The sequence below is a fragment of the Carassius auratus genome, chromosome 13, assembly GCF_003368295.1.
Source record: "Carassius auratus strain Wakin chromosome 13, ASM336829v1, whole genome shotgun sequence".
NCBI lineage: Eukaryota > Metazoa > Chordata > Actinopteri > Cypriniformes > Cyprinidae > Carassius > Carassius auratus.
Window position 1 is genome coordinate 12,924,783 of NC_039255.1, and position 22,551 is coordinate 12,947,333.

Genomic DNA, 22,551 nt, shown 5'->3' on the forward strand with positions numbered 1-22,551 from the left:
CTTATGGTAAGCAGTTTACTCCAATCACTTCAGGTAGGAAGTGTGAGCAGGGGGAGGTTCCCCCCATCGGACAGACTGATTTGGTTTGTTCCAGAGTTTTCGGAAGGTAGCTAGAGCGACTGGAGCCGACGGACAGCATCACAGCCGAGTGAAGATGGCGGCTCAGAGGCTGATTCTGTCCCCGAGAGTTTGAGTTCACCTCTCATTTTTAAACTTATTAAAACTTTGAGGAGCCCTTACGGATAGCCGTATCAAAGTAAACTATATCGGTGAGTCATGGTTTGCGTTTTCTTCAAAACAACCGCGGTTTTGCCTCTTCGGAACTGGAGAAATGCTACGGCTAGCCGCGCTAACCTCGTTCTGAAGAAAATCAGAGTAGCGACTTCTCAACATGTTTTCATTTAAAACCAATTTATGTTTTCAAATACACCAATTTACTGGTGAAAACCCGTGACATTTCCCTCTCTCCGAGCTCGGCTGTTTGAATAAAGGCTGCGGTTAGCCGCAGTAGAAACCGTTTGAGTCGCAGTTTTACAGTTTAGTGGAAGTTTTGAATAGTCACTGATTTCCATATACACATCCAGAAAGTGTTTAGGTAATATTAGTGACTAAACACATACACAAATCACCGCTTCGCTGCTCTTTACACTGTCTTAATGTGCCGTAACAGGGTCAGGGTGTGTGAGAGCATGTGTAAGTTTGAGGTTCAAGGCAGCTTGGGACAAAAGCGGGATTCTTGTTGCATTTAAACGCATGTGTTTCTGTAAGACTTCATGGGCAGATTGAGTCTGCGTTGGCACCTTTACGCAGTCCATAGAAAATCTGAGTTGCTCTGCCAGCTCTTGCAGTAGAGACTTGGTTTTTGGGCTTTAATGAATTTTGCATGGGCTTAAGTCGGTGTTCTTTTCTCTTTAAACGTGAGCCGAGAATATCTCGTGTGAGCCTGCAGTTGCACAGCTGTTGTTTTTGAAAATCTCTTGAAATGATAATTCCGTGCTAGTTGCTCTAGCTGAGCGTTAACAGAATACGCTCTTGGATTTGTAGTGCTTTGAACTCTTTGGGTGTTTTTAGTAATTTGCCTACATAACGGATTGTTTGGGTATTTTTGATAACATTTGGAACTTACGTTAAGAAAATATGCCTATTTGTGGGTTGTTAACACATAACGTGTACATTTTTATTACTAAGATTTAGTTTAAAATACATGTAAACGTTTAAGGGAGTGTGTATAAAAAGTGCAAAAATATTTAATATTTCTCTAATGCTATGCTTGTTAATTACGCAAGGATTTGCAACATAACGTTTAAATAATTTTAGATGTATAACGTCAAGAACGTGACAAAACAACCCTTGTACGTTTGTGTAGCGTATACAACAAGTCTTTTAATGTATTCTGCTCTCGGAAAATAATAGTTCACGTTAGCGTTTATATATACCGTATGTTTAATAATACAAATTTGGATAACAAATGAAGTGCACCTCAGTAACTGAAGTGATTCAGAGATACTAAAGTAACTTTTAAACTTAACATACTCCTTGGCTTGTCCTTTTTTGCCTACAAGGAATTTGGAGACATTTTATGAGTGATCCTAAAATGACTTTCTTTATCCTTAGGCAATTTTAGATGGAAGACTCGTAGATCATGTTGGCTAGTCAAGCTTTTTACAACCGTCATTTCTCTTGAGCTTTTGTTTGTGTTTGGTAATATGTAAGGTTTCTGTATCATGTATTATACTTGTTAAATATATAGAGTTATAAGGAAAGGATGTTAAATGATACTATATACATTTTCATTCTTAATCTTATTTTTTTTTTTTTTGTTATTAAAAATAAAGATTATTGAGATTGGATTGATAAAACTGAACTCAGTGACTTGTGATTCAGTGATACATGGATTGTCAAATTGCTTTCAAATTTAACACAATCCTTGGCTTGTCCTTTTCCACACAGAATTTGGAGAGATTTTTATGAATGATCATGCAATGGTTTTCTCCATCATGAGGCCTTTTTTAATATTGGATTGAAGACTCCCAGATCAAGTAGTTTGATCATGCCTGTAAAAAGCTTGATTTTACACAAGGTGTTTTTTTTTTTTTTTTTTTTTTTTTTGGGTCCGTCTGTCTGTTTCTCATGCAGACTGTGTAAAAGTTTTAAAACAGGACAAATATATGCCACAACATAACCCATAACTCAGATCACTGAGTCCCCTCATCCATGACATAATTAGCAGTGGATTGTGAGTTGAAGATGAGTTTGGTTCTGTCCCAAGAACATTACAAATGTCTGAGATAATTTGCAAATGAGTGCTGGGCCTGGGGTGGCTCTCATGCTTTTTTAAAATTATTATTATATTTTTTTATGTGTGTAACGGAAAGTGGGACAAGCCTTGGATTATGTTTCAATAGAGCCAGAGAAGAAGCCAGAATCCCATTAGATTAATGACTTCAAATGACCAGGCTCATTTCTTTAGCCTCATTTCCCTAAAGCTGGTATTAATTTCTCTCCTGTGTCTTAATTGCATGCATATATTATTACTTGCTCACTAATTCAGAATGACCTTTGGAAAGACTATTTAACTGAACTTGCAGCCTAGGTCTGTAACTTTGTTAGTGCTTGATAAAACCCTTGTTGTGTACATTAAATGCAATTTTTTTTTTTTGCATTGACAATGCAAATGTGCTTTATGCTGCAGTGCAGTCCACTGAATCTACTGTCTGTTTCCTCTAAAGAACAGAACAGAATATAGGGGATCTGATTTTTTTTAGTCCGTTTAATCTTCAGGGAGCTGAGTCAGGTCCTGTGCAGCACTGGGAAATCAGAGAGGGATGTCGACACGGAGGGAATTCTGCAGCTTGATCGAGCCATGCAATGAAGGAAGCAGTCAAAGAATGCTTGAGGAGATGAAGAGTTCTTCAAACCAATAGTTATGAACACAGCAGAAGTAATAATAGCAATAACAGCACCAGTAATAATATGAATCCTGTATTTTTTTTCCTGTAGAACTGACTGTACATCTCAAAATAAGTATTTCAGTATTGGAATGAAAATGACTGAGGCCACTGTATACTCCAGTACACTGTAAAAATTACAATGTAAAAATGAAGTTATTAAAACAAAATGACTTTTCACACTTAGTTAGCCCTGAGCCATTCTAAACACTGACTAAACAGAATATGAGGTTATCTTGTTTCTTGCTGCTTATACCCAGGGTTAACAAATAATCCTGGACATTCACGGTCTCCATTTAACACACATTCACGTTTTCCATCACCATGTGACATTTTCCACTCTGAGATGACTGCTTACATGTTAAGCAGTGTGTCAGTGACTGACCAAAGCACACGATCGGCTGTTGGTTGCTAATCATCTAGCTTTAACATAACATAAAAAGCCGCTGCTCACCCCAGTTCTAAATACAAGTGTGTAATGTACCTTCACCCAGGGTTAAAAAATGGGCTTTTAGGACTCGGGGTTAAGCACAGTTTGAAATGTTTAATATGTTTAATGTTTAATATGTTAGCTGCAGTTTCTTCGTGAATTGATTGATTTATTTTTTTGTGAAATTGAATGTCAGTTTTTTTTTTAAGTGAAAAATGTTCTACACCAAATATTTTTCAGTGTAGAGAATTTTTTTTGGTTTTTCCAACATCCAAGCTACCAAGACAAATACTTGCAGTCTCCAGTTGTCAGTTTAGTATGTTTGAAAGACTTCTGTTGTAGCTTTGATCGGGTGCGCTGTCTGAAGCCCTGAGAACAAGCCCAGAGTGGTAAATAATCTGCTTCATGTACCCATACAGAGCCTCTTTTAGCCCAAGAGGCAGAGGCAAATGGACGGTCATCCAGTCTTCCTATCGTCTTTAACAACAGATCAGTATGCTGAGCCTAAATAAAAGGGATGCTGCAATAATCGTTGCATGGCAGAGGTCAAGAGGTGCAAATGTTAATGCAATGCTAGTTTAATATAAGATCAGTTCTGAGCTGATTGCCAGCCCAGCAGAGATAGTAACGTACTTCATCTGCAAGCCTGTGGGGCTTCAATTAGCTGTCATCTTCACAGGTTATGCATTAAAGAGATCAATTTTTTTTATCTATGATGAATTATGAATGGTTATAACTTAAGAGTGGGAGTTTGTGGCTCATTTCACAAGCGTGTATTAAGATAAATGATAATGCTGAAGTCTATTAAAGGGTTAGTTTACCCCAAAATTAAAATTATGTAATTTATGACTCACCCTCAAGTCTTTCCAAACCAGTAAGACCTCTGTTCATCTTCAGAACACAGTTTAAAGGGGGGGGGGGAGGGGGTGAAATGCTATTTCATTCATACTGAGTTTTTTACACTGTTAAAGAGTTGGATTCCCATGCTAAACATGGACAAAGTTTCAAAAATTAAGTTGTACGTTTGAAAGAGTATTTTTGTTCCCAAAATACTACTTCTGGTTTGTCACAAGTTTCGGAAAGTTTTTTTCGAGTATGGCTCTGTGTGACGGTAGATGGAGCGGAATTTCCTTATATGGGTCCTGAGGCACTTCTGCCGGAAGAGCGCGCTCCCGTAGAGCGAGGCTGAGCAGCACAGACATTTCACTGATCAGAGCGAGAGCGTCGCGAAAAGTCACAAGAAGTGTGTTTTTGGTTGCCAGGGCAAGACAACCCTGCACAGATTACCAAAAAAAAAACAGCATTAAGGAACCAGTGGATGGAGTTTATTTTTACAGAGCATCAACGGAGTTGTGCAAGTGTTTGTTCCCTGCATTTCGAAGATGCTTGTTTTACAAACAAGGCCTAGTTTGACGACGGACGTATCGTTTATTTCTTAAGGATGATGCAATCCCAACGAAAAAGGGTCACAATCGTGTGTTGGAACCGCAGGCGGTGAGTAAAACTGCTTAAAATATCTCTGCCTCCTTGTTAGTGCATCCGCCTCCCATGCCGGAGACCCGGGTTCGAGCCCCGCTCGGAGCGAGTCGTTTCTGCTGCTGCTCTCGTACAGTTTCAGCCTCGGGATCTGATTCTGGATCATAAATATATGCTAAATCTGACTGTAAGCCATGGTTTGTTTTGGATGATGGTTTTTCCCTCACGGTAATGTCACAGTTTCCGCATGCTCTCAACACAAAATCCTACTGGCGCTCGTGATTCTTTAGCTCACGCCTCCAGCGGCTCATGTTTTTCCGGGAAAAATCAGTACAGACTATCTTTCTCTCATGAATATAATAAAACTAAAGACTTTTCAAAATTAACAGGATATTGAGTGAAAACAAGCATTTCACCCCCCCTTTAAGATATTTTAGATTTAGTCCAAGAGCTCTCAGTCCCTCCATTGAAAATGTATGTACGGTATACTGTCCATGTCCAGAAAGGTAAGAAAAACCTCATCAAAGTAGTCCATGTGACATCAGAGGGTCAGTTAGAATTTGATGAAGCATCGAAAATATATTAAATGCCCAAAATAACAAAAATGCGACTTTATTCAGCATTGTCTTCTCTTCCGGGTCTGTTGTGTAAAACTATGCGAATGTGAAAATAATGCATAAATGGTGCCTGTTGCATTTCACATTAAATACACATTAAACTCACATAGACATCTGCTGGTATTCGGTAATGCAATATATCACGGTAATGAATGTGTACAATATTGTTATCATGGGCACTTCTAAATACCGTGAATAATTATATATTTCAAATTATTCAGAATGATTTAAACAAGCACGCAGGAGAAGCACATTCACTCTCTGACAGCAGATGGTGCTTAACTGCAGAAAATCCAGCTGTTACCCTGGAAACCCCATAAATAAAGCAGCTGCACTACTTTCTAAAGCATATTTAAATAATTAGCCTTTAAAATTTGTGGGACTACAACATTCCCTAGATATTGTTTGAAAGTGATTTGATTCTTTATTGTTAATACACACTTTACATTAGGGCTTCATTGATAAACATTAGTTAATTCATTAGTTAACAAACTGCCAATGAAAAATTATTCTGAACATTCATTAATCCTAGGTATTCCAATATATAATAAAATCTAAAGTTGCAACTGTATTAAGGAGCTAACATGATCACTTAAGTGATCCATCCTGTGCCATGCGCTATCCAGTCTTATCACACATCTAAGAAAGAAGTAGCTGGAAAGTGTCATTACTTGTAGCACTTCTGCCAGTCTGATCGTGGAATTTTTATTTTTAATTTTTTTGGAGGTTTTATATTGTGAATATCCAGACTAATAACATAACAAATAATCTGATGTGTATAAAAAAATGTGTATCATCATCCCCATAGAGTCTCATTTGAAATGCATGCTAATGAAAGTCTGTCCAGACCAGTATTAATCAGTCAACACACACAGACGAAACGAAAAGGGTGGGTAGTGCACCTCTAGAATGCTGTTACCCCTTAGGTTAAAGAAATGGTAGATTGTTTCAATTATCTGTAAACGAGAGATCAAAGGACCACGAAAAGCAACATTTTTGAAGTAGCAGCAGAAGATTAGCTGTTCTAATCTCTTCAGGGTTTTCTGCCTTCCCATCAAGAGCTCTTGTACACGGGCTGCTACAAAGAGCTGCGCTTCTAATCTTTCAAGATGAAACTCCTCTCTGCTTTAGTCCTAATGCTTGGCTTGAAGAAGTTTGTTCATCTTTTGAATGAAAGTCTTCCTTGTTGCAAAATAATTATTTTTTTTTTTTTTGTATTTGAGATCAGTTCTGTTTGTAAAAGGTCTCTGACCACATTTACCTCAATGGAAGAGATTTGATACGTTGTATGATATTTGTGCATTTTTCTGCCAAGGCATTGAAAATTCTTGACATACTGCCTCCGCTATTGAGTTTGAGCAATCAAGCAGTAGCTGAACTGATTTGAATGCACTAAACTTGTCTTCAATTCAAGGTCAGATTGAATACATTTTAGTGTGGTAGAGAGAGATTGAATTCAGTGAGGCAGCTGCATTTCATGGTTTACTCCTCCTCTACTTGTCCCGAGTCAAATTAATGTGAATGTCTTTGTAGTTGTTGTGCATTTGAACTTCCAAATTTGTATTATCATTTGCAAAATGATGCATGTCATAGTGCATCTCAATTTTGCTTTCATTTTGGCTCCCAAATGTGCTTATTAGAAATGCTTTCAGCATTTAAGCTTTGTTTAGACAACTATTTCTTTAATCTTATCTGAAATGGTTTTTTTTTTTTCATTTTATTTAAATGAGATTAAAAATAGAAAAGTGGTTTGTTTAATTTGAATTAAATTCTAGTTTAATATTTATTCAGCATGTACTTTTCCAAAACCGTTTCCCAAATAATTGCCCTGACATATCAAAATTCACTCTGATTTTGGGCTCTACTCAAGCTCAATATGGAGTCCTCATCATGACATCAATTCAGGTTGAGTTTCTCTCCTAATCAGTGCTTTTTAATCTTCTTCAAAGGGGTAACACAACTCCATGGCTTATTTTCCTCTCTTTTTATCATCTGAGTTTGTATGCCTACTGACAGCTACATTTTCCACACTTTATTTCTGTTAGGCTTCATTTGATTCCGGATAATGTTTCAAGAGTTAAATCAATTGCTGTGCACTATTCCTGACTACTGAGATACAGAACGTTATTACTCAGACTTCACACACACTCAGCATTTTGGGGATGCTCTCCTCTTCAAAGTGATAGTTATGTCTATAGGCTCTTCAAAGGAAAGAAATCGATTTGCCATTGCTTTCCATTTTCAGAAGAGCGTGAATCCTTGAGACACAGTACTGTTGGTTGTGTTTCCGAATATAAATAAGAGCACCACACAGGTTGCCTGTATTTTGGTTAGTGTGTTAGTTTTTGTTGTGGCAGTTGGATTGCAAGCAGGGCCTCTGTGATTCCTCATTCATTTTTCTATTGCAGTGCCATGCACAACCTTGAATTTGATGTAGGGCCCCATGAAATCAGTTTTATTTTTACATTTTTTTTTCTGGATTCTGTTTTTTTGTTCCTGGATATTTCTGGACTCCTTTTTAATGATTAAATTGTAGTAATCAAAAAAACGTTTAATTAAAATCATGAAACACATGCACTTTAATATCAGTTTATTAAAAGTTTAACAAGAATAGATTTTCTCACTTCCTCCATTGACAGTCAGTGTTAAAGTGATATCACAGGACCAGAATCAGAGCTGCTTCATGCTTGATCTTGTTGCTATACGGTCACATGGTTTGAGAAGCTCTCAATCTTTCCAACAACTCTGTGCTGTCCATTTGTTTGAATGGTTTAAATGTACTATATTTTTGTTCAATAAAATTGTATTCATATTTTAAGGACATTTTTGGTACTAAGATATGCAATAATTATGATCTATGAATAACCATTTAAAATATTTACATTTATTTTTATAATTTTTTCCCCTAAATTCAGTTAAAATTTTTCCTGACTTTTCCTAATTTTTAATAGTCTTTTCTAATAGAGTTTTATTAATCAAAAAGCATGTCTAATAGGGTTGGGCAATGTCTATAAAGACTATGTCAGAAAACGATTGCTAACGGTTGGCTGTTACATACATTACAACAATTTTCCTCCCGAGGACAATAAAGTATACTACTACAGTACATAACATTTTACTTACCGCATAAACAGAGTAAGGAGAGATGACTGAGGATGATGGTTTGCCTACAATACTTTTATTTTATGTGGTGTGTGTGCTGCGACTGCCTAATCATTTTCACAAATACATGCCTTAAAATAAAAAAGATAACGGAGATATGTATATAAAATACCAAAAAAAACATGGTTATTGGTAGGGCTGTTTTTTTTTGAAGTCAAGCTTCAGCTCAATATTGTAAATAATGTGCAGCACAGTATCATTACCTTGCTGAAAAAAAATTCTTACAGTTTCCATTAAACTTCCATTATTTTTTGTTTTTAGCAGTATTGTTCTATTGGTTGCCATCTGCCAGATTACATTCCACCAATAGAATCCATCAAATAAACACCTTTATAGTTTACATTAAAACCAATACAAATCCCGTTATAACTCTGAAATCCATTACATTTTTAATTGTGGTTTGGCAGGGGTTCTGTATAGATTATTATTATTTTATTTTTTTTTCAGCAGACAAGATTATAATGGTATAACTTCTTTTACAGAATTAACTTAATTACTGAATTTCACTGGAAAGATTTTATTTTTATAAATAAAGAACTGTATTTCTTTAGTCAATTATCGAAGTATTACATATGTTACACTGTATTTGGGATTTTAAGAACAAGTGGAAATGTGCTTTCATTTAATATTTTTTTGTATTCTGGGAAGTTTATGTGCATTGGGTAACATATATATAATAATAATATTATTTTTAATAATTATTTATTTGTAATTTATTTTTAAAATGTGTAAAATAAACATACTTAGAATTAGAATCAGGAAGTTGTCATCTAAAGTATATTACAGCATTTTTCAAAAATTAATATTTTAAAATATATAAACAAAAGGAAAGTAAACACACTGTAGGCTACTCTGGGAAGTTTGTGTGCATTGGGAAACATTTCACATGCAGCACGCAGTAAAAATGATATGAATATGACAGTGCCCAAATGCATAAATCAGCATAGTTTCAAATCGCGATTTTAAAGTTTATCGCACATCTCCAGTGAAGTTGACCTCTCCTTCTGTCTGGATTAAATTCACCGATGTGTGCAAGGTTTATGAAATGTAAATTTTCATTAGTCGTTTAAAGGTTTGTTTAAATTATTTGCGTATTTGCTGAATGCTGACGATGTTTGCCTTTCTGTTACTAATAATATAAAAGCAATCGTTATAATACTTTTTCTTGACATTTGAAAAACATTTGAATAACTTCGAGGGAAATGTTTTTTAAATGCCACACTGAATCATTTAATTAAGTAAAAAGCGGTTTATTTGTATTTATTTTTTGGAGAGTTTTTCTTCTAGGTTTGAAATAAATATTAAGTAAACATCAATAAATATTAAGTAAACATCACTTGGATGTGATTATATTTACACTGGATTTGAACACATTTCATGAGTTTTTTCAATATCAATCATTGCAAGTTATGGCCATTACAACTGCCAGATTCGTCAGTGCAGTGTTGCAAGTTTGTTTTTGCATGATGATGATTGAAAGTCCTAATGCTCTGTCAGCAGTGATGATTTATTTTAATTCATTTATTTTTTGTGTGTGTGTGCAACAAATGTTTGTTATAGTTACTACATTTTTTAGAGGGGTGGTGAGCTGTGCTGACATGAGGAGTAAATGACTATGCCTCTGCAGGCTGCAATCACTGTTTGTGACATTAGGGGCACACTTTGAAGCAAATGCAGCTTGATCCCACACAGTACACAACATTGCCTGCTTTAGATTTGATTTCTTATGTAAGCTTAGCAGTCTTACTGCTAGTTTCAAGGAAATGCATGCTAGTTATTAAGAAGTTGAGCAGTCTGTTTTTGAGCTGTAATGTACTCGCTTAAAATCCCAGAGAAAAAAAAATGTCTCTTTGTCTGCAAATAAAGGTACCTCTTACTTCATCATTTGGGATTTGAATGAATGTCAAGGGAAGGTGTGTGTTAAGAACAGGTGGCTTACCTCCTTAAGACAGAGAGACCTGTCAAGTACCTGCTTGTAAATAAATTTGCCCTAGTTGGGTTGGGTATTTTTTTAAATGGTAATTGCATGTAAGGACACACAAAGACGACGGTGAAATGCTTGGATTACTGTAAATGTTTTTCTAAGCAGTTTTTGTTATTGTGCTCAGGAATGTGAGAATACATCTGTTGACTTCATTTAGCCTCATTAGAGACAGGCTGCTTGCAAACTTCCCAAATCTTTGCTACAAGGCTCTGCACTGACATGCTTGTTTAAGAGCACTTATGCCCTCAAGTGTAGCCTAATTATTTGTATGGTTGCAACAGGGATGGAAATTAGCACCCGCCACCAGCCAGATGCAGGTGATTTTGTGTTGTGGCAGGTAAACTCGCTTCACCTACCAGCCACCGTGGCGGGTAAATAAAGATAGCATACTTTTTCACCCGGTCAGTGGACAAAAAAGTTAACTTCCATCCCTGGTGTGTGTACGACAGGCAATAAAGTGTAATATCATCCGAAGCAGCTCAGTGGAGAAAGGCGGCGTAAACCTGGCTCGAAACGGCGGCGTTGTTCCCAGTGCAGTGTTTGCAGCTGAAGTTAGTGCCGTTGGCGGAGTGATATATTTGTTGGTTATTTACAGTACGTTTTATAGCACGTGCTCATGATATACAAGTTCACATGAAGAGTTGAATTTATATTCATTCGTTGAATTCATGACGCATACTGTCATGTCTCTGTCAAACCCCGGTAAGTCCATTTTCCTCCAGCGTTCTGCAACATTTTAAATAATATGGACAGTTTGTGTTTATGTTATTGTTTTTAACGGCATAATAAGCAAACTAACAAACAGTATTATCGGTCACGTGTCTAATAACTGCTGTCCGCGGGATGCATTTTATTTCCATTCTTCAAGTACTTTTTCAGAATTAGTTCTGTGGCTAGTAAGTTGTTACGCTGTTCATTTTTGTTTGTAGAAACTACATTGTATCGCTACACATGTTTGACAGCTCTGGCGTGATGAGACGCGTAAAAACGATGTATTAAAAATGCTGTGCGTTTGTTTGTTGACTCTGTAAAAGTTTGCGAGCTGAGATTTCTTTCAGTGATACAGTGTTGAACAGGGGACTTTTCCCCACGTGTTCCCTCACCCATAAAAAAAAAATTCACTTATACTGGTGAATCCTTTCCTTTGGAATTAAATACAACATTAATGCGTATGAATCACTGATCTATATATATAACTGGATCGCTCATAGCGTTCTAAACTGCCAACAGGCAGTGAAGCCACCGGAAGTGTTCGATCCGCCATTTTACTAATCCCTACCAGCAGAGAGCACCATTGAGTTACATTCAAATCGCTGTCCTAAAATAACTCGATTTGAAGCCGAGCGGCAACCTCCCGCTCTCTCTTGTGAGGCCAATAAGGAAGTGACTAAAACTGCAATTCATCGACTGGCCGCTTGAGGCTGTCTGCAAAAGGGAGTCAGTCCCATAGACTCCCCATGTTAAAATGCCCAACTTTACAGCAGAAAAAAACATGTTTACAGCCTGGTTCAAAAGATGATTTTGGTCTATATTGTTAATTTTGCCCTTCGTGACAACTGTGAGGGGGGTGAATTTTTTTAAAACTCATCTGTTTAAATTATATTAAGACTTAAAGTTCTTCATAATTAAGGGCGTGGCCACTTCAGTGACAGGTGGATTGCCGCTGCTGACAATGCCGTCGCACTAGGTGGGCGTGGCTTCAGCAATCAGCTCCCGTCTTTTTGCCCATTTTCGTTTATCGGTATAGAGTCGCGCGGTGTTTGTTTATCATGTCCCGTCTGATGTTTATCATGTTCATGATGCTCACTACTGTAATTAACGTAGCTTTTTAATAAGTAGGGGAAATTCACATTTAAAATTCACGTTTATTTTTTAAACTCGACATTTAAAAAATAACCGTTTGCCTGCCTAGGGTGTTCGCATTGTAATAATGTACAGTGATACTTCATATTTATAAACACTGACTTGTTAGGTGATGTTTTCTTATTAAAATCATACAAATTCCTATTAATTCAATGGAATTTTTTCACACACTAGGGATTACCAATATGGCGGCGCGGCGGCTTCACTTTAATGATGTCATGAGCAATCCAGTTCTATATTATAGATCAGTGGTATGAATACTGTTTAGAATATCGCAAAAGTGCTTTTGTGCATTAAAAGTTCAGTGCAGTGTATCATCCGGTTGGGCTATAGAGAGTTGAAAGAATGAGCTACTTCAGCAAGAGTCGGCTGTTTCAAAACCTAGTAAGCTGTCTAGATAGGCAGCATTTTTGAGCATCACTGAAAGAGAAAATGTCAGTATTTCATTGAGAATTGAGATTAAATAAACTGCTTAAGTATTGTAGGTCTTGTTTTCACACACAGTTACACATTGTCGGTTAAAAACAAGAAAGTGGCTTGTAAAAATATTGAGTGGCTGGTAGAATTTGAAATCCCCCACAGTGGCCGGTGGACAAAAAACTTAATTTCCATCCCTGGGTTGCAAAGTAAGATTTATAAAGCAAGTATTGAATAAGTGATTTAAGAATTGGCGTACAATTCAGAAACATCAGAGATTCTCGATACGTTACATGTGAAGTAACTTATCCTTTTATAAGTAGAAAGTTTTAATATTTTACTTTGTGTCTGGTTATTGTTAACACTTCATATTTACCTCATCAGTTTTTCACAAAACTGTTATATAATGCTTCATTATGAAACAGATCGTTACTTTGTGAATACTGAACATATGACTATTGTATAGAATAATCAAACTTGGTTAGTTTCTAGTGAAAGTAACCCAGTATATCAATATATTATGTTGAGCTTATGAACTGCTTTTTCCCACTTTTTCATATTGACTAATGTATGCTGTAATTTCCAAGTTTAACTAAGGTTTTGTTCATGAATATTAATTACGTGTACAACTTGTTTGAAAAGAACACACTCTTTAGTGTTTAACTCTTCTGGAAGGTTAAGCTTTCACGTCTGCATGAAATAAAGTTCACGCACTTTATTCAATTTTTTCCATCAAAACATACGTAAAGGACATATTTTTGTTTTTAAAATGCATAGAAAAGTAAACTTGTTTTTAAAAAGTCAACTGTAAGATCTCAAACTCGACGTTCCTTCACTAATGGTGTGAGATGCTGATTAAAAAAAACATTGAGACATTGAGGCAGAATACAGAAACATCCTGTGTTAAAGCCTTTAAACAGTAATCCGTTCACAGTGTGAACATTATTTAATGTTAGATATATAGGAAGGAGGTTGAACTCTAATGGTAAATCTCACTACACCAGTGTGGCAAAATAATTTTTCACATTCATTCTCATGTCCTGTAATAGACCATTCACTATATTCACATAAATAATGAAAATAAAAATTTTGAATTCCTGCACTGTTTATGTTCTTTCCTTCTTTTTTTTCCTCTGTAGGTTGTCCTTTTACAAATGCATAAAAATAATTAAACAAAGACAAGTTCAATTGTGCTGAGCTACAGGTTCCTTTAAAAATAAGTCTCCATTCACAGTTTTCAGTTTCAGTTTTTCTGTATTGAGTTAGATTAAATTACTTTTTTGTTCTCCTTTTGAAGATGCTATCATATTTGCATTTTGTGTTGTCCTTTGGAATCAAACCCATAACCTTGATGTTGAGCAATAGGCTTTACTGACATTAATTCTTTCTTTGTTCTCTCTTTATCTGTGAAGATATTTTTTATATAGTGTGAATAATTAATTGGAAGTTAATTGCAAAGTATGACATTTTTACTAGCTCCACCACTATGCATGTTTTTCATTTAAAAATACTTTCTATATTGTTAAACTGAAAAAAGATGGAAATTGTAGAGCTGTGATGTAACTACATAAACATGTTTATGAACTTTCAAAGCATACAGATTTTTTTCAAGTAATTTTAGTAATTTCAGTAAATCCATCTGTGTGAGCCTGCTAGATTAAAAATTTCAGCAAATTGTCAAAAGTGTCAAAAAGGCAAGAGACGTGTATTAATATTAATAAACGGACTTCCTGTAGCTGGCCTGGAAGTCTTTGTGGAGCCCTGTCTTCCACTGGCTGTCAATTTATTAAGAAATAAATAGTGCTAGTTGTTACATGGGCTGCATATTGCCTACGTATGACTGTTTGGTAAAGTGGTAATCTGTTGTTGTCCCATGTTGTTGTCAAGCAATTTCATAATGCTTTTATTTGTGTTTAGTCAGTGCACACACAGCTGCCCTGCTGAATTGACGCTGAGTTTGGTAGTCATCCCATAGGCATAGCCAATGACAGAACACATCCTCTGAGACTTCCTTACTCATTACCTGAGGTGTCAGGGCCGAGAAAACGCACTCGGCATGACTCGGTGCGACTGAGTGACTCCGTGTACCTGCTGTTGAAACATTTGAGAGTGTTGCATGTTGTTTTTCTTTTCTTTTTCGCTGCTAGTTTCCTTCAGAGTTGAGTTTTCTTCTGTCTAGGTATGGTGTCTTGGTCTCTCAGTCCTCTCTGTCCTCCTCTTTCTCTGTCCCCTCTGGTGTTCCTGTTTTGTAGTGCATGTCCTAGCAGAGCGTCTTGGCACATCGGGCTTTGTTTCAGACTGAATGAGAGCAGTGTGGAGGCAGGCTGGTGGATAAACAGCAGGATCTGCAGCAAGCAGTCACAGCTCGCTCTCCCACTTATGCTCTCTCTCCATCTCGTTTCTCTTTCTCCCCTTGCATCACTCCACAGGAGGGAGAAAAACGTGATGAGCGTCCTTGTTTACTGGCCTCTTCCTCTCTGTTGAGTAGCATGCATGTTTTATTGCAACTGCCATCGAATGCACAAAACAAGCATTCGTGTGCAAGAATTAGCCACTCCTCCTGAGAAAATTCACCACCGTTTTTGTGTCCTTCTGCTCTGCATGCGTAATTTAGACACCACAGGTTTTTCATTTCCCCTTTCGTCTGTTTTGGTATTTAAGCCAATACTGACTCATGCACTGCTCATAGTAATTTGGTAATATGATTGTATTCTGTGCCCCACATGGATATCGTTTTGGAAGGAGTTCTGCTTCTTGGTCTGGACCATCACCAAACACGAGCAGAAATTCCAGTTGGCAGACGAACAAGATGAGAGATGCTATTAGCCAATGACAAGATACTGTCTCAGTGCCTCTTGGCGGAATAAACTGCTCAACTTCTGTTGCATTCCAAATGAGGAGAAGCACTCATAACATATTCGACTGTTGAAAGTGCTGCTATTATGCCATTTAGAATAATAATGTTGCTGTATGTAAATGTAAAGTAATGTTGTAAAGCTGAAAATGCATGATAAATAAATTAATTGTCTCCCAAATGAATGAACTGACTCTAAACAGCATAAACGAGTCAGTTTTTGAATTTGAATTCCACTTCCGTGATGGCTGCATGTCACAGAGTAAAACTTTTGCATAATTCCCACGCATGTTCTACGTTGGCTGGCCGCAAACAATTCTCATTGTTTTTTTTTGTTTTTGTTTTTTTACAAAATGACGTTTATTTCAAACATTTTTTTACATTCTGCAAAAATAAAATGTCAGCTGGTTTAAGTTTAACCCAGTAGTAAGACGAGATGACTCCCTTTCATATTATTATTACTATTATTATTATTTTTATTTTTTTTGATGTATCTACATTTGCAAAAGTTTCCATTTAATTTAAGTGTCCTTTGTTAATAATATAGAATATTCATCATCACCCTGTTGTTTCTTAAGGAGAGCATCTTCCACAATCTAACCCTACTAATAAATATTTAAAGGGGGGGTGAAATGCTATTTCATGCATACTGAGTTTTTTACACTGTTAAAGAGTTGGATTCCCATGCTAAACATGGACAAAGTTTCAAAAATTAAGTTGTACTTTGAAGGAGTATTTTTGTTCCAAAAAAAACCTCTTCCGGTTTGTCACAAGTTTCGGAAAGTTTTTTTCTAGTATGGCTCTGTGTGACGTTAGATGGAGCAGAATTTCCTTATATGGGTCCTGAGGCACTTCTGCCGGAAGAGCGTGCGTTCCCGTATAGCAGAGCACTGAGAGCACAACAGACTTCACTGATCAGAGCGAAAGCGTCGCGAAATGTCACAAAAGGAGTGTGTTTTTGGTTGCCAGGGCAAGACAACCCTGCACAGATTACCAAAAAAAAAACAGCATTAAGGGACCAGTGGATGGAGTTTATTTTTACAGAGCATCAACGGAGTTGTGCAAGTGTTTGTGTTTGTTCCCTGCATTTCGAAGATGCTTGTTTTACAAACAAGGCCCAGTTTGACACCGGATTTGCATATCGTTTATTTCTTAAGGATAATGCAGTCGCAACGAAAAAGGGTCACGATCGTGTGTTGGAACCACATGCGGTGAGTAAAACTGCTTAAAATATCTCTGTGTTGTTAACTTAGCTATCGGCGCGTAAGCACATCAAGTAAACAACATGCGATGTTGTCATCAAACTGCACTTTCCACATGTACAGCTTAAAAAAAAAAAAAAAAAAGACGACTTAAAGTGGAACTTAGTCATTTTCCAAAACCGCTAAGCAAATATATACAGTTTCAGTACATACCACATAGAGACGCCTTTGCTGATGCTGCTCTTGTTAAATTTCAGCCTCTGGATCTGTGTCACAGCTTCCAAACGCTCTCAACGCAAAAGCCTACTGGCGCTCGTGATTCTTTAGCTCCGCCCACACGTCACGCCTCTAGGCGCTCGTGTTTTTCCGGGAAAAATCGGTACAGACTATCTTTCTCTTATAAATATAATAAAAATTTATTATAAAAATATAATAAAGACTTTTTGGAGTTATGAAGGGTGCAGTACTACTCTATAGGTACTCAAGATTAACAGGATATTGAGTGAAAACGAGCATTTCACCCCCCCTTTAAAATTAGTAATATTTATTTTAATTGTAATACTAATACATTTTAATACTAATAAATATTAAAAATAGTTTGCAATGGATGTTTTTGCTTTCATGACCAATTATGTTTTTGTATTGGCTGTTATGTGTAATGCAGGACTGACGAACAGAACCTGAGACGTTCCCTCAGTCCCAACACAGGGACTCATTGTTGGCACTTTTGCTCCTCCATTAAAGCACACTTAATGAGTTCCATGTAAACAAATGGGACTTGCTGGGCTTCTATAGAAATGCAGAGTGCTCATTGAACAGAGTCTAATTTGAGTGTATGTGTGCACACAGTGAGGTGAGCAGGGACCACGATTCAGGCTCTGGGCTTTTCTGGCGTGATTTTAAATTTAAAGATTGTTCACCTGAAGAAACTTCTGCTCTGTGATGCTTAGAAGAATAGAAGCATACATTTCCAAGTTTAATGAGTTCTTGTATTAATGTGCACTGTATTATTGCAGATTCAAGGTTGTGGAGAAAGAAAATAGGAAAAGTTGTATTTTCTATGCCATGCTGTCTTCATGAAACTTAATTTCTTCATTTGCAGGGATTTTGAAGGATTTGCATCACATATTTAATATTTGATTGATTGTGTATATGTGCTGTTTTTGAACATCAGGTGTCGCCTGCTTTATTTGGATTGATTTAAGATCATAATCATGAATCCCTTAATCCCAGATGTTTTAATTTGATGTTGCGAGTGAGTAATTAAAATCTGGCATGCATTTGGTTGTTTTTAGGGCTGTGCCATGCGCTTTGAAAAAGTTCCAAAAAACGATTATGAGGGAGAATAATTTAATGCACTAATCGTTTGAGAAATGTATTAAAAAAACAACAACAAAAACCTTTTCCACAAAGCATGGGATTTGATTGAGCATTTTTGCATTGCTAACAGAGGCAGGGCTTGTCACTGTGGTTCGCTTGGGCTGTTTCATTTCTACAGTCCCCTGCCAAACCTGAGAAGATTTAGGCTACTTCTGTAAAATGAAACTGATTGCTACATGCCAATATGAGTATTTTCAAAACAGTACAAATCAGTGCTAAATGCCTCTAAAGGTAAATGTATTAAATATTTATTTTTTTCATGAATCCAGTGGCCTGTTGCATGAAGTAGGGCTGTGCAAAAAAATCCAGTGCGATTTTCCTGCGCATCTCATCAGTAAAGGTGCTCCTGTGATTAGTAGTGATTTATAGTATTTATTTTTACTGTTTTTTTTTTTTTGCTGTACTTTGGATCAAATAAATGTAGGCTTGGTGAACAGAAGAGACTTCTTTAAAAAAACATTACAAATCTTACGGTTCAAAAACTTTTGACTGGTAGTGTGTATATAATTTAATACACCAATTTTGAATATAAAAATTACGAAAAAGTTGTTTGAATCAATGATAAACCTACTGGTTACATTACTGGATGAATCAGCATTTTTTTTAACTATTCTCGAATAATTAATTCATTGACAAATACATTGAGCCCTGCATAAAAGTGGCTAAAACGGGTGGATTTTGACATTCCTAAATTTCACGTGCGGAGATGCGGGCAGATAATTTACTCCTTGCGGCCGGGTAGTAGCGCAGATGAAAAATATGTGCAATATTTGTATGTCTAAATTACCATTACTCATACGCAACAATGATATGACATTTGACCCATCACGTCACCACTTCTAGGACAGTGCAACTTTTGTTTATGCTTCTCGAGCGCTGCGAGAAAGACTTTTCCACAGCTGGATTTGCAATTCAAAACCGAGAATGCAACTTAAAGCTGGGACTGTGGACGATATCCTTTTCCTTTACAGTAACCTTAAGGGAAACTAAGTGCATAGTTTGTGAGCGACAGGCTCAGGTTGTATTTTCTTGTATAGTTCGTATAATTCAGGTTCCATAGCCTATTTAGGTGCCGATGGTAGACAACTTGAATGGCGCAAAAAGAAGCACACTTTCATTTCATTAGCACATTAATGACACTGTCGTGATGTTGAGAGAGGTGCGAGATAAAAAATAAAGCACTTTAATTGGAATGATTTTAGTGTGTGTGATTTATCGCGGGCGCGGGTCGGGTAACGGGCCACATATTAATGGTTCTGGGCAGTGCGGATAATTTTTATATTATCACGGATGACGAGTCGGATCTGGTGCTGAAATTTGCGGGTACGGGCAGGCACGGGTCTCCAAAAATGTATCCGTGCAGGTCTCTAATACATTGTCACTTTTTCCCACCTAGTGGTGAAACAATGCAATCGACAAAAACGTTGTTTGAAGCACAGTTACTTTCAATAGACTATTTGCTCTACTTCTATTTCGCTGCCATAGACGTATAAACTATAAAATTTACTCCAGTATTTCTGTGATTAATATGAATGACTGTAAGGTACAAATAATACTGTGTAGTTGAAAAGACAGTTTGTGAATGTTTCTTAACCAAACGTTAACTGTTCTCTCTGTGTCAGCGGCAGTGCGAACACACATTTGACTCTGGGAAGACCCCAATAATGTGATATTTAGCCACTAAAATGTGAATTTTACCAACGAAACCCTGCCAAAAAACATGTATTTTATCCCATGGTATGCTATTTCAAAACCTTGCATGAAGCTAGCAGAACAAACTCTTAGTTTCAGAGTAGGTTTAGAGTTGACAAAACCAAACAAATCCAACTTGGTTTAGATCAGGCTCACAACGCTCGATATAAACTAGGGAGACCATACTTCCTCTCTTCCCCGGACAAATCCTGGCCAGGGTTTCTATATTGCCTAAAACACCCAGGTGATTGTTTTCCTGTTTTAATACTTGCTGAAGGTAACTAAAAACTGGTTTGAAAAATAACACGCAGGCATTGTACATAATCGACCAATCGTGGCATGTGAGAAGGTGGGATCTACAGAGAAAGGTCAAAGGGAATCGATACAAATATTATGTGTGTTCAACTTGAAGCAGTGCTGCGTAGACCTATAAGTGTATGACATCAATTGGAAAGGACACCACAGTCTGGGAAAAACAATACGTGAAATCTACCAAAAACATTTTTTTATTAATGTCTTTGATAAGGTCGCTGAAAGGCTGTAAAGATCAAGTCAGTAAACCCTGTTGAGTGTAGTGAATGTGATTGTTACAGTGCTGTCCTGGGCAATATAATCTTATAAAGTGTCTCTTGTTTTAATAGGTTGCTGCTCCTGACCATTTAACAATGGAAACTCATGTTCTTCCAGAGCCTCTTCATTTCACAGCCCACACTGCACCTCTGTCATTGTGAGAAATTCAGTCTCAGGTGGGTTTTCTATGTACATTATAGCATGGTATATGTAGGATTTGTCTATATGTTTTATCTACTTAACTTTTTCACATGTCTCTGAGCTCAATGTATTGGCTTCACAGAATTCATGGCTTTTCTAAAGAGTTGAGTATTAATTATATTTGTTTAATATTTCCTTTGAATTGTTAAGCATATTGTTTTGTGAAAATGTTGTGTATATAGACCCCATTGAACTATCATGTCTTTTTGAGACTATGATAGGACAAACTCTTCTTTTACCCCTCTCCTTCTGGAAATACCAGCAAGCTGAAGCAAGGCTTTGCATGCACAGACCATCAAAACATTAATCCTCCATACTGGAGTGCCATGTAGCGTCAGTGGTCCCAAATGGTTCTTTTGTCACTTCTGCTTATTGTAGGATCAGTCAGTCGTTGGCTGTCCTTTTACCCAGCAGGGTGCCGTCCTAGCTGGCACACTTCTCTCTTGAATCCAAACCCTTAGTGCTCACTGTTTTGAGGCACCATTGTTTAGAGATTTTGGCCAGAATCTTCAATTTAGAGGACTGTTCTCTCTACCACTTATATTAGAAATAACCCTTCCCTGTCCTGTAGTGCATCTCTCTTTTTTTTCCTGTGATTTCATCTGTGTTTTCAGGCAGCTCAGAATGAGGTTGTTCAGCAGATCAACTGGTGGACATTTGTGCAGCTGTCACAGACCTGACGGAGGTAGTGGTGGGACGTGACTATCCGTCGTTTGTGTAGCCAACCATTTGTAGATCATCCTGGTGACTTACAGGTGAAGTCTTCTTTGCTTGGCATGAAAGCCTGGCTGTCAATGCAGCAATCATTATGCATATACAGAGCTCCAGACTGCGACCATTTATTCAGCTGGTGCGAATAATTTTTGTGAGCGGTTGCACTGGTGTGACCACCGCGTTGCCCAACTAATTTCTGTTGGATTTGAGAAAGTTTCCGAGCTCAGAACAGCTTTGAGAAGTCGTGGCCTAGTGGTTAGAGAGTTTGACTCCTAACCCTAAGGTTGTGGGTTTGAGTCTCAGGCCGGCTATACCACGACTGAGGTGCCCTTGAGCAAGGCACCAAACCCCCAACTGCTCCCTAGGCGCTGCAGCATAAATGGCTGCCCTCTGCTCCGGGTGTGTGTTCACGGTACACTGCTGTGTGTGTGTGTGTGTGTGTGTGTGTGTGTGTGTGTGTGTGTGCACTTTGGATGGGTTAAATGCAGAGCACGAATATGTCTTGTCACTTTTCAATTTCAATTTACTCGTGAGCCAAAGTTGATTTCGCAACACCGTTACTTACTGTGCAGATGCAACAGTGTTGCGAGATCCACTGGGAAGCGTTTGAATTTGCCACACAATGATAAGGTGACTGTGAGTTCTAGTGAGAATTATTCAAATTCTGCACAGAAATCTCCGTTATAAACAGCACTGACATACGTCAGGAAACCAGAAGCAGTAACACTAACTGTAACCATGGGTACTGTGATAGAAATAGTCAAATGCATTATATAATTCTTTTCAGGGTTTGTACAAACTTTTGAGAAAGAAATTCAAGCATTTCACACAACAATTTCCAGCACTTTAAAGCTGAAAGATGATCGAGTTTGAATTTATTTTTAATGGGATAAACAAATATCAAATCAAGAAATCAGATTTAGTCAGAATTTACAGTTTTGTTTGAGTCACACAAAATTTTCCTAAATTTGCTACTAAATCACACATAATCACTGAAGTTGGCCCGTTCCATATGTTAGAAAAATATGGTACATTTAATGA

At 37.1% G+C, this 22,551-nt stretch overlaps 1 pseudogene; it reads left to right on the forward strand.

The window, feature by feature from the left end:
* The first annotated feature begins 121 nt into the window (after window positions 1–121).
* Window positions 122–22,551, forward strand: part of LOC113113255 (bifunctional heparan sulfate N-deacetylase/N-sulfotransferase 2-like) — a 109,485-nt pseudogene continuing 87,055 nt past the window's right edge.